Genomic DNA, 11273 nt, shown 5'->3' on the forward strand with positions numbered 1-11273 from the left:
AGGGAACGGGTTGCAGGAGACAATTTTTCTCTGCTTTCACAGTCTGTTTCCTAGTGCCGGTTTGAAGTTCCTGCAGTTTTCACTGTAAAACCGAGTTGGAGCTTCTACCTCCCCATATATATGTATGGAATGGAGTTTGCAACTGAAAAGAAACTTTGTGTTCCCAACAAGCTAGGTGAAGGACGGCTTTCACACATACTTATCTCTCAGAACTGAGCAAGTGGAGAGACGTTCGTTCATCTAGCACCAAGGGAACGGGTTGCAGGAGACACTTTTTCTCAGCTTCCTCAGTCTGTTTCCTAGTGCCGTTTTGAAGTTCCTGCAGTTTTCACTGTAAAACCGTGTTGGAGCTTGTACCTACCCATATATATGAATGGAATGGAGTTTGCAAGTGAAAAGAAACTATGTGTTCCCAACAAGCTAGGTGAAGGACGGCTTTCACACACACTTATCTCTCAGAACTGAGCAAGTGGAGAGACGTTCTTTCATCTAGCACCAAGGGAACGGGTTGCAGGAGACACTTTTTCTCTGCTTTCTCAGTCTGTTTCCTAGTGCCGGTTTGAAGTTCCTGCAGTTTTCACTGTAAAACCGAGTTGGAGCTAGTACCTCCCAATATATATGCATGGAATGGAGTTTGCAACTGAAAAGAAACTTTGTGTTCCCAAAAAGCTAAGTGAAGGACGGCTTTCACACACACTTATCTCTCAGAACTGAGCAAGTGGAGAGACGTTCGTTCATCTAGCACCAAGGGAACGGGTTGCAGGAGACACTTTTTCTCTGCTTTCTCAGTCTGTTTCCTAGTGCCGGTTTGAAGTTCCTGCAGTTTTCACTGTAAAACCGAGTTGGAGCTTGTACCTCCCCATATATATGTATGGAATGGAGTTTGCAACTGAAAAGAAACTTTGTGTTCCCAACAAGATAGGTGAAGGACGGCTTTCACACGCAATTATCTCTCAGAACTGAGCAAGTGGAGAGACGTTTGTTCATCTAACACCAAGGGAACGGGTTGAAGTAGACACTTTTTCTCTGCTTTCTCAGTCTGTTTCCTAGTGCCGGTTTGAAGTTCCTGCAGTTTTCACTGTAAAACCGAGTTGGAGCTAGTACCTCCCCATATATATGTATGGAATGGAGTTTGCAACTGAAAAGAAACTTTGTGTTCCCAACAAGCTAGGTGAAGGACGGCTTTCACACACACTTATCTCTCAGAACTGAGCAAGTGAAGAGACGTTCGTTCATCTAGCACCAAGGGAACGGGTTGCAGAAGACACTATTTCTCTGCATTCTCAGTCTGTTTCCTAGTGCCGGTTTGAAGTTCCTGCAGTTTTCACTGTAAAACCGAGTTGGAGCTTGTACCTCCCCATATATATGTATGGAATGGAGTTTGCAACTGAAAAGAAACTTTGTGTTCCCAACAAGCTAGGTGAAGGACGGCTTTGACACACACTTATCTCTCAGAACTGAGAAAGTGGAGAGACGTTCGTTCATGTAGCACCAAGGGAACGGGTTGCAGGAGACACTTTTTCTCTGCTTTCTCAGTCTGTTTCCTAGTGCCGGTTTGAAGTTCCTGCAGTTTTCACTGTAAAACCGAGTTGGAGCTAGTACCTCCCCATATATATGTATGGAATAGAGTTTGCAACTGAAAAGAAACTTTGTGTTCCCAACAAGCTAGGTGAAGGACGGCTTTCATACGCACTTATCTCTCAGAACTGAGCAAGTGGAGAGATGTTTGTTCATCTAGCACCAAGGGAACGGGTTGCAGGAGACACTATTTCTCTGATTTCTCAGTCTGTTTCCTAGTGCCGGTTTGAAGTTCCTGCAGTTTTCACTGTAAAACCGAGTTGGAGCTTGTACCTCCCCATATATATGTATGGAATGGAGTTTGCAACTGAAAAGTATCTTTGTGTTCCCAACAAGATAGGTGAAGGACGACTTTCACACGCACTTATCTCTCACAACTGAGCAAGTGGAGAGACGTTCGTTCATCTAGCACCAAGGGAACGGGTTGCAGGAGACACTATTTCTCTGCTTTCTCAGTCTGTTTCCTAGTGCCGGTTTGAAGTTCCTGCAGTTTTCACTGTAAAACCGAGTTGGAGCTTGTACCTCCCCATATATATGAATGGAATGGAGTTTGCATTTGAAAAGAAACTTTGTGTTCCCAACAAGCTAGGTGAAGGACGGCTTTCACACACACTTATCTCTCAGAACTGAGCAAGTGGAGAGACGTTCGTTCATCTAGCACCAAGGGAACGGGTTGCAGGAGACACTTTTTCTCTGCTTTCTCAGTCTGTTTCCTAGTGCCGGTTTGAAGTTCCTGCAGTTTTCACTGTAAAACCGAGTTGGAGCTTGTACCTCCCCATATATATGTATGGAATGGAGTTTGCAATTGAAAAGAAACTTTGTGTTCCCAACAAGATAGGTGAAGGACGGCTTTCACACGCACTTATCTCTCAGAACTGAGCAAGTGGGGAGACGTTTGTTCATCTAACACCAAGGGAACGGGTTGCAGTAGACACTTTTTCTCTGCTTTCTCAGTCTGTTTCCTAGTGCCGGTTTGAAGTTCCTGCAGTTTTCACTGTAAAACCGAGTTGGAGCTAGTACCTCCCCATATATATGTATGGAATGGAGTTTGCAACTGAAAAGAAACTTTGTGTTCCCAACAAGCTAGGTGAAGGATGGCTTTCACACACAATTATCTCTCAGAACTGAGCAAGTGGAGAGACGTTCGTTCATCTAGCACCAAGGGAACGGGTTGCAGGAGACACTATTTCTCTGCTTTCTCAGTCTGTTTCCTAGTGCCGGTTTGAAGTTCCTGCAGTTTTCACTGTAAAACCGAGTTGGAGCTTCTACCTCCCCATATATATGTATGGAATGGAGTTTGCAACTGAAAAGAAACTTTGTGTTCCCAACAAGCTAGGTGAAGGACGGCTTTCACACACACTTATCTCTCAGAACTGAGCAAGTGGAGAGACGTTCGTTCATGTAGCACCAAGGGAACGGGTTGCAGGAGACACTTTTTCTCTGCTTTCTCAGTCTGTTTCCTAGTGCCGGTTTGAAGTTCCTGCAGTTTTCACTGTAAAACCGAGTTGGAGCTAGTACCTCCCAATATATATATATGGAATGGAGTTTGCAACTGAAAAGAAACTTTGTGTTCCCAAAAAGCTAGGTGAAGGACGGCTTTCACACGCACTTATCTCTCAGAACTGAGCAAGTGGAGAGACGTTCGTTCATCTAGCACCAAGGGAACGGGTTGCAGGAGACACTTTTTCTCTGCTTTCTCAGTCTGTTTCCTAGTGCCGGTTTGAAGTTCCTGCAGTTTTCACGGTAAAACCGAGTTGGAGCTTCTACCTCCCCATATATATGTATGGAATGGAGTTTGCAACTGAAAAGAAACTTTGTGTTCCCAACACGCTACGTGAAGGACGGCTTTCACACAGACTTATCTCTCAGAACTGAGCAAGTGTAGAGACGTTCGTTCATCTAGCACCAAGGGAACGGGTTGCAGGAGGCACTTTTTGTCTGCTTTCTCAATCTGTTTCCTAGTGCCGGTTTGAAGTTCCTGCAGTTTTCACTGTAAAACCGAGTTGGAGCTTCTACCTCCCCATATATATGTATGGAATGGAGTTTGCAACTGAAAAGAAACTTTGTGTTCCCAACAAGCTAGGTGAAGGACGGCTTTCACACACACTTATCTCTCAGAACTGAGCAAGTGGAGAGACGTTCGTTCATCTAGCACCAAGGGAACGAGTTGCAGGAGACACTTTTTCTCTGCTTTCTCACTCTGTTTCCTAGTGCCGGTTTGAAGTTCCTGCAGTTTTCACTGTAAAACCGAGTTGGAGCTTCTACCTCCCCATATATATGTATGGAATGGAGTTTGCAACTGAAAAGAAACTTTGTGTTCCCAACAAGCTAGGTGAAGGACGGCTTTCACACATACTTATCTCTCAGAACTGAGCAATTGGAGAGACGTTCGTTCATCTAGCACCAAGGGAACGGGTTGCAGGAGACACTTTTTCTCAGCTTCCTCAGTCTGTTTCCTAGTGCCGTTTTGAAGTTCCTGCAGTTTTCACTGTAAAACCGAGTTGGAGCTTGTACCTCCCCATATATATGAATGGAATGGAGTTTGCAAGTGAAAAGAAACTTTGTGTTCCCAACAAGCTAGGTGAAGGACGGCTTTCACACACACTTATCTCTCAGAACTGAGCAAGTGGAGAGACGTTCGTTCATCTAGCACCAAGGGAACGGGTTGCAGGAGACACTTTTTCTCTGCTTTCTCAGTCTGTTTCCTAGTGCCGGTTTGAAGTTCCTGCAGTTTTCACTGTAAAACCGAGTTGGAGCTAGTACCTCCCAATATATATGTATGGAATGGAGTTTGCAACTGAAAAGAAACTTTGTGTTCCCAAAAAGCTAGGTGAAGGACGGCTTTCACACGCACTTATCTCTCAGAACTGAGCAAGTGGAGAGACGTTCGTTCATCTAGCACCAAGGGAACGGGTTGCAGGAGACACTTTTTCTCTGCTATCTCAGTCTGTTTCCTAGTGCCGGTTTGAAGTTCCTGCAGTTTTCACTGTAAAACCGAGTTGGAGCTTCTACCTCCCCATATATATTTATGGAATGGAGTTTGCAACTGAAAAGAAACTTTGTGTTCCCAACAAGCTAGGTGAAGGACGGCTTTCACACAGACTTATCTCTCAGAACTGAGCAAGTGGAGAGACGTTCGTTCATCTAGCACCAAGGGAACGGGTTGCAGGAGACACTTTTTGTCTGCTTTCTCAATCTGTTTCCTAGTGCCGGTTTGAAGTTCCTGCAGTTTTCACTGTAAAACCGAGTTGGAGCTTCTACCTCCCCATATATATGTATGGAATGGAGTTGGCAACTGAAAAGAAACTTTGTGTTCCCAACAAGCTAGGTGAAGTACGGCTTTCACACACACTTATCTCTCAGAACTGAGCAAGTGGAGAGACGTTCGTTCATCTAGCACCAAGGGAACGGGTTGCAGGAGACACTTTTTCTCTGCTTTCTCAGTCTGTTTCCTAGTGCCGGTTTGAAGTTCCTGCAGTTTACACTGTAAAACCAAGTTGGAGCTAGTACCTCCCCATATATATGTATGGAATGGAGTTTGCAACTGAAAAGAAACTTTGTGTTCCCAAAAAGCTAGGTGAAGGACGGCTTTCACACGCACTTATATCTCAGAACTGAGCAAATGGAGAGACGTTCGTTCATCTAGCACCAAGGGAACGGGTTGCAGGAGACAATTTTTCTCTGCTTTCACAGTCTGTTTCCTAGTGCCGGTTTGAAGTTCCTGCAGTTTTCACTGTAAAACCGAGTTGGAGCTTCTACCTCCCCATATATATGTATGGAATGGAGTTTGCAACTGAAAAGAATCTTTGTGTTCCCAACAAGCTAGGTGAAGGACGGCTTTCACACATACTTATCTCTCAGAACTGAGCAAGTGGAGAGACGTTCGTTCATCTAGCACCAAGGGAACGGGTTGCAGGAGACACTTTTTCTCTGCTTTCTCAGTCTGTTTCCTAGTGCCGGTTTGAAGTTCCTGCAGTTTTCACTGTAAAACCGAGTTGGAGCTAGTACCTCCCCATATATATGTATGGAATGGAGTTTGCAACTGAAAAGAAACTTTGTGTTCCCAACAAGCTAGGTGAAGGACGGCTTTCACACACACTTATCTCTCAGAACTGAGCAAGTGGAGAGACGTTCGTTCATCTAGCACCAAGGGAACGGGTTGCAGGAGACACTATTTCTCTGCATTCTCAGTCTGTTTCCTAGTGCCGGTTTGAAGTTCCTGCAGTTTTCACTGTAAAACCGAGTTGGAGCTTGTACCTCCCCATATATATGTATGGAATGGAGTTTGCAACTGAAAAGAAACTTTGTGTTCCCAACAAGCTAGGTGAAGGACGGCTTTGACACACACTTATCTCTCAGAACTGAGAAAGTGGAGAGACGTTCGTTCATGTAGCACCAAGGGAACGGGTTGCAGGAGACACTTTTTCTCTGCTTTCTCAGTCTGTTTCCTAGTGCCGGTTTGAAGTTCCTGCAGTTTTCACTTTAAAACCGAGTTGGAGCTAGTACCTCCCCATATATATGTATGGAATAGAGTTTGCAACTGAAAAGAAACTTTGTGTTCCCAACAAGCTAGGTGAAGGACGGCTTTCACACGCACTTATCTCTCAGAACTGAGCAAGTGGAGAGATGTTTGTTCATCTAGCACCAAGGGAACGGGTTGCAGGAGACACTATTTCTCTGATTTCTCAGTCTGTTTCCTAGTGCCGGTTTGAAGTTCCTGCAGTTTTCACTGTAAAACCGAGTTGGAGCTTGTACCTCCCCATATATATGTATGGAATGGAGTTTGCAACTGAAAAGTATCTTTGTGTTCCCAACAAGCTAGGTGAAGGACGACTTTCACACGCACTTATCTCTCACAACTGAGCAAGTGGAGAGACGTTCTTTCATCTAGCACCAAGGGAACGGGTTGCAGGAGACACTATTTCTCTGCTTTCTCAGTCTGTTTCCTAGTGCCGGTTTGAAGTTCCTGCAGTTTTCACTGTAAAACCGAGTTGGAGCTTGTACCTCCCCATATATATGAATGGAATGGAGTTTGCATGTGAAAAGAAACTTTGTGTTCCCAACAAGCTAGGTGAAGGACGGCTTTCACACACACTTATCTCTCAGAACTGAGCAAGTGGAGAGACGTTCGTTCATCTAGCACCAAGGGAACGGGTTTCAGGAGACACTTTTTCTCTGCATTCTCAGTCTGTTTCCTAGTGCCGGTTTGAAGTTCCTGCAGTTTTCACTGTAAAATCGAGTTGGAGCTTGTACCTCCCCATATATATGTATGGAATGGAGTTTGCAACTGAAAAGAAACTTTGTGTTCCCAACAAGCTAGGTGAAGGACGGCTTTCACACAGACTTATCTCTCAGAACTGAGCAAGTGTAGAGACGTTCGTTCATCTAGCACCAAGGGAACGGGTTGCAGGAGGCACTTTTTGTCTGCTTTCTCAATCTGTTTCCTAGTGCCGGTTTGAAGTTCCTGCAGTTTTCACTGTAAAACCGAGTTGGAGATTCTACCTCCCCATATATATGTATGGAATGGAGTTTGCAACTGAAAAGAAACTTTGTGTTCCCAACAAGCTAGGTGAAGGACGGCTTTCACACACACTTATCTCTCAGAACTGAGCAAGTGGAGAGACGTTCGTTCATCTAGCACCAAGGGAACGAGTTGCAGGAGACACTTTTTCTCTGCTTTCTCACTCTGTTTCCTAGTGCCGGTTTGAAGTTCCTGCAGTTTTCACTGTAAAACCGAGTTGGAGCTTCTACCTCCCCATATATATGTATGGAATGGAGTTTGCAACTGAAAAGAAACTTTGTGTTCCCAACAAGCTAGGTGAAGGACGGCTTTCACACATACTTATCTCTCAGAACTGAGCAAGTGGAGAGACGTTCGTTCATCTAGCACCAAGGGAACGGGTTGCAGGAGACACTTTTTCTCAGCTTCCTCAGTCTGTTTCCTAGTGCCGTTTTGAAGTTCCTGCAGTTTTCACTGTAAAACCGAGTTGGAGCTTGTACCTCCCCATATATATGAATGGAATGGAGTTTGCAAGTGAAAAGAAACTTTGTGTTCCCAACAAGCTAGGTGAAGGACGGCTTTCACACACACTTATCTCTCAGAACTGAGCAAGTGGAGAGACGTTCGTTCATCTAGCACCAAGGGAACGGGTTGCAGGAGACACTTTTTCTCTGCTTTCTCAGTCTGTTTCCTAGTGCCGGTTTGAAGTTCCTGCAGTTTTCACTGTAAAACCGAGTTGGAGCTAGTACCTCCCAATATATATGTATGGAATGGAGTTTGCAACTGAAAAGAAACTTTGTGTTCCCAAAAAGCTAGGTGAAGGACGGCTTTCACACGCACTTATCTCTCAGAACTGAGCAAGTGGAGAGACGTTCGTTCATCTAGCACCAAGGTAACGGGTTGCAGGAGACACTTTTTCTCTGCTATCTCAGTCTGTTTCCTAGTGCCGGTTTGAAGTTCCTGCAGTTTTCACTGTAAAACCGAGTTGGAGCTTCTACCTCCCCATATATATTTATGGAATGGAGTTTGCAACTGAAAAGAAACTTTGTGTTCCCAACAAGCTAGGTGAAGAACGGCTTTCACACAGACTTATCTCTCAGAACTGAGCAAGTGGAGAGACGTTCGTTCATCTAGCACCAAGGGAACGGGTTGCAGGAGACACTTTTTGTCTGCTTTCTCAATCTGTTTCCTAGTGCCGGTTTGAAGTTCCTGCAGTTTTCACTGTAAAACCGAGTTGGAGCTTCTAACTCCCCATATATATGTATGGAATGGAGTTGGCAACTGAAAAGAAACTTTGTGTTCCCAACAAGCTAGGTGAAGGACGGCTTTCACACACACTTATCTCTCAGAACTGAGCAAGTGGAGAGACGTTCGTTCATCTAGCACCAAGGGAACGGGTTGCAGGAGACACTTTTTCTCTGCTTTCTCAGTCTGTTTCCTAGTGCCGGTTTGAAGTTCCTGCAGTTTACACTGTAAAACCAAGTTGGAGCTAGTACCTCCCCATATATATGTATGGAATGGAGTTTGCAACTGAAAAGAAACTTTGTGTTCCCAAAAAGCTAGGTGAAGGACGGCTTTCACACGCACTTATATCTCAGAACTGAGCAAATGGAGAGACGTTCGTTCATCTAGCACCAAGGGAACGGGTTGCAGGAGACAATTTTTCTCTGCTTTCACAGTCTGTTTCCTAGTGCCGGTTTGAAGTTCCTGCAGTTTTCACTGTAAAACCGAGTTGGAGCTTCTACCTCCCCATATATATGTATGGAATGGAGTTTGCAACTGAAAAGAAACTTTGTGTTCCCAACAAGCTAGGTGAAGGACGGCTTTCACACATACTTATCTCTCAGAACTGAGCAAGTGGAGAGACGTTCGTTCATCTAGCACCAAGGGAACGGGTTGCAGGAGACACTTTTTCTCAGCTTCCTCAGTCTGTTTCCTAGTGCCGTTTTGAAGTTCCTGCAGTTTTCACTGTAAAACCGTGTTGGAGCTTGTACCTACCCATATATATGAATGGAATGGAGTTTGCAAGTGAAAAGAAACTATGTGTTCCCAACAAGCTAGGTGAAGGACGGCTTTCACACACACTTATCTCTCAGAACTGAGCAAGTGGAGAGACGTTCTTTCATCTAGCACCAAGGGAACGGGTTGCAGGAGACACTTTTTCTCTGCTTTCTCAGTCTGTTTCCTAGTGCCGGTTTGAAGTTCCTGCAGTTTTCACTGTAAAACCGAGTTGGAGCTAGTACCTCCCAATATATATGCATGGAATGGAGTTTGCAACTGAAAAGAAACTTTGTGTTCCCAAAAAGCTAAGTGAAGGACGGCTTTCACACACACTTATCTCTCAGAACTGAGCAAGTGGAGAGACGTTCGTTCATCTAGCACCAAGGGAACGGGTTGCAGGAGACACTTTTTCTCTGCTTTCTCAGTCTGTTTCCTAGTGCCGGTTTGAAGTTCCTGCAGTTTTCACTGTAAAACCGAGTTGGAGCTAGTACCTCCCCATATATATGTATGGAATGGAGTTTGCAACTGAAAAGAAACTTTGTGTTCCCAACAAGCTAGGTGAAGGACGGCTTTCACACACAATTATCTCTCAGAACTGAGCAAGTGGAGAGACGTTCGTTCATCTAGCACCAAGGGAACGGGTTGCAGGAGACACTATTTCTCTGCTTTCTCAGTCTGTTTCCTAGTGCCGGTTTGAAGTTCCTGCAGTTTTCACTGTAAAACCGAGTTGGAGCTTCTACCTCCCCATATATATGTATGGAATGGAGTTTGCAACTGAAAAGAAACTTTGTGTTCCCAACAAGCTAGGTGAAGGACGGCTTTCACACACACTTATCTCTCAGAACTGAGCAAGTGGAGAGACGTTCGTTCATGTAGCACCAAGGGAACGGGTTGCAGGAGACACTTTTTCTCTGCTTTCTCAGTCTGTTTCCTAGTGCCGGTTTGAAGTTCCTGCAGTTTTCACTGTAAAACCGAGTTGGAGCTAGTACCTCCCAATATATATATATGGAATGGAGTTTGCAACTGAAAAGAAACTTTGTGTTCCCAAAAAGCTAGGTGAAGGACGGCTTTCACACGCACTTATCTCTCAGAACTGAGCAAGTGGAGAGACGTTCGTTCATCTAGCACCAAGGGAACGGGTTGCAGGAGACACTTTTTCTCTGCTTTCTCAGTCTGTTTCCTAGTGCCGGTTTGAAGTTCCTGCAGTTTTCACGGTAAAACCGAGTTGGAGCTTCTACCTCCCCATATATATGTATGGAATGGAGTTTGCAACTGAAAAGAAACTTTGTGTTCCCAACACGCTACGTGAAGGACGGCTTTCACACAGACTTATCTCTCAGAACTGAGCAAGTGTAGAGACGTTCGTTCATCTAGCACCAAGGGAACGGGTTGCAGGAGGCACTTTTTGTCTGCTTTCTCAATCTGTTTCCTAGTGCCGGTTTGAAGTTCCTGCAGTTTTCACTGTAAAACCGAGTTGGAGCTTCTACCTCCCCATATATATGTATGGAATGGAGTTTGCAACTGAAAAGAAACTTTGTGTTCCCAACAAGCTAGGTGAAGGACGGCTTTCACACACACTTATCTCTCAGAACTGAGCAAGTGGAGAGACGTTCGTTCATCTAGCACCAAGGGAACGAGTTGCAGGAGACACTTTTTCTCTGCTTTCTCACTCTGTTTCCTAGTGCCGGTTTGAAGTTCCTGCAGTTTTCACTGTAAAACCGAGTTGGAGCTTCTACCTCCCCATATATATGTATGGAATGGAGTTTGCAACTGAAAAGAAACTTTGTGTTCCCAACAAGCTAGGTGAAGGACGGCTTTCACACATACTTATCTCTCAGAACTGAGCAAGTGGAGAGACGTTCGTTCATCTAGCACCAAGGGAACGGGTTGCAGGAGACACTTTTTCTCAGCTTCCTCAGTCTGTTTCCAAGTGCCGTTTTGAAGTTCCTGCAGTTTTCACTGTAAAACCGAGTTGGAGCTTGTACCTCCCCATATATATGAATGGAATGGAGTTTGCAAGTGAAAAGAAACTTTGTGTTCCCAACAAGCTAGGTGAAGGACGGCTTTCACACACACTTATCTCTCAGAACTGAGCAAGTGGAGAGACTTTCGTTCATCTAGCACCAAGGGAACGGGTTGCAGGAGACACTTTTTCTCTGCTTTCTCAGTCTGTTTCCTAGTGCCGGTTTGAAGT

This window comes from Camelus dromedarius, unplaced genomic scaffold (genome assembly GCF_036321535.1).
Source record: "Camelus dromedarius isolate mCamDro1 unplaced genomic scaffold, mCamDro1.pat HAP1_SCAFFOLD_171, whole genome shotgun sequence".
NCBI classification, from domain to species: Eukaryota; Metazoa; Chordata; class Mammalia; order Artiodactyla; family Camelidae; genus Camelus; species Camelus dromedarius.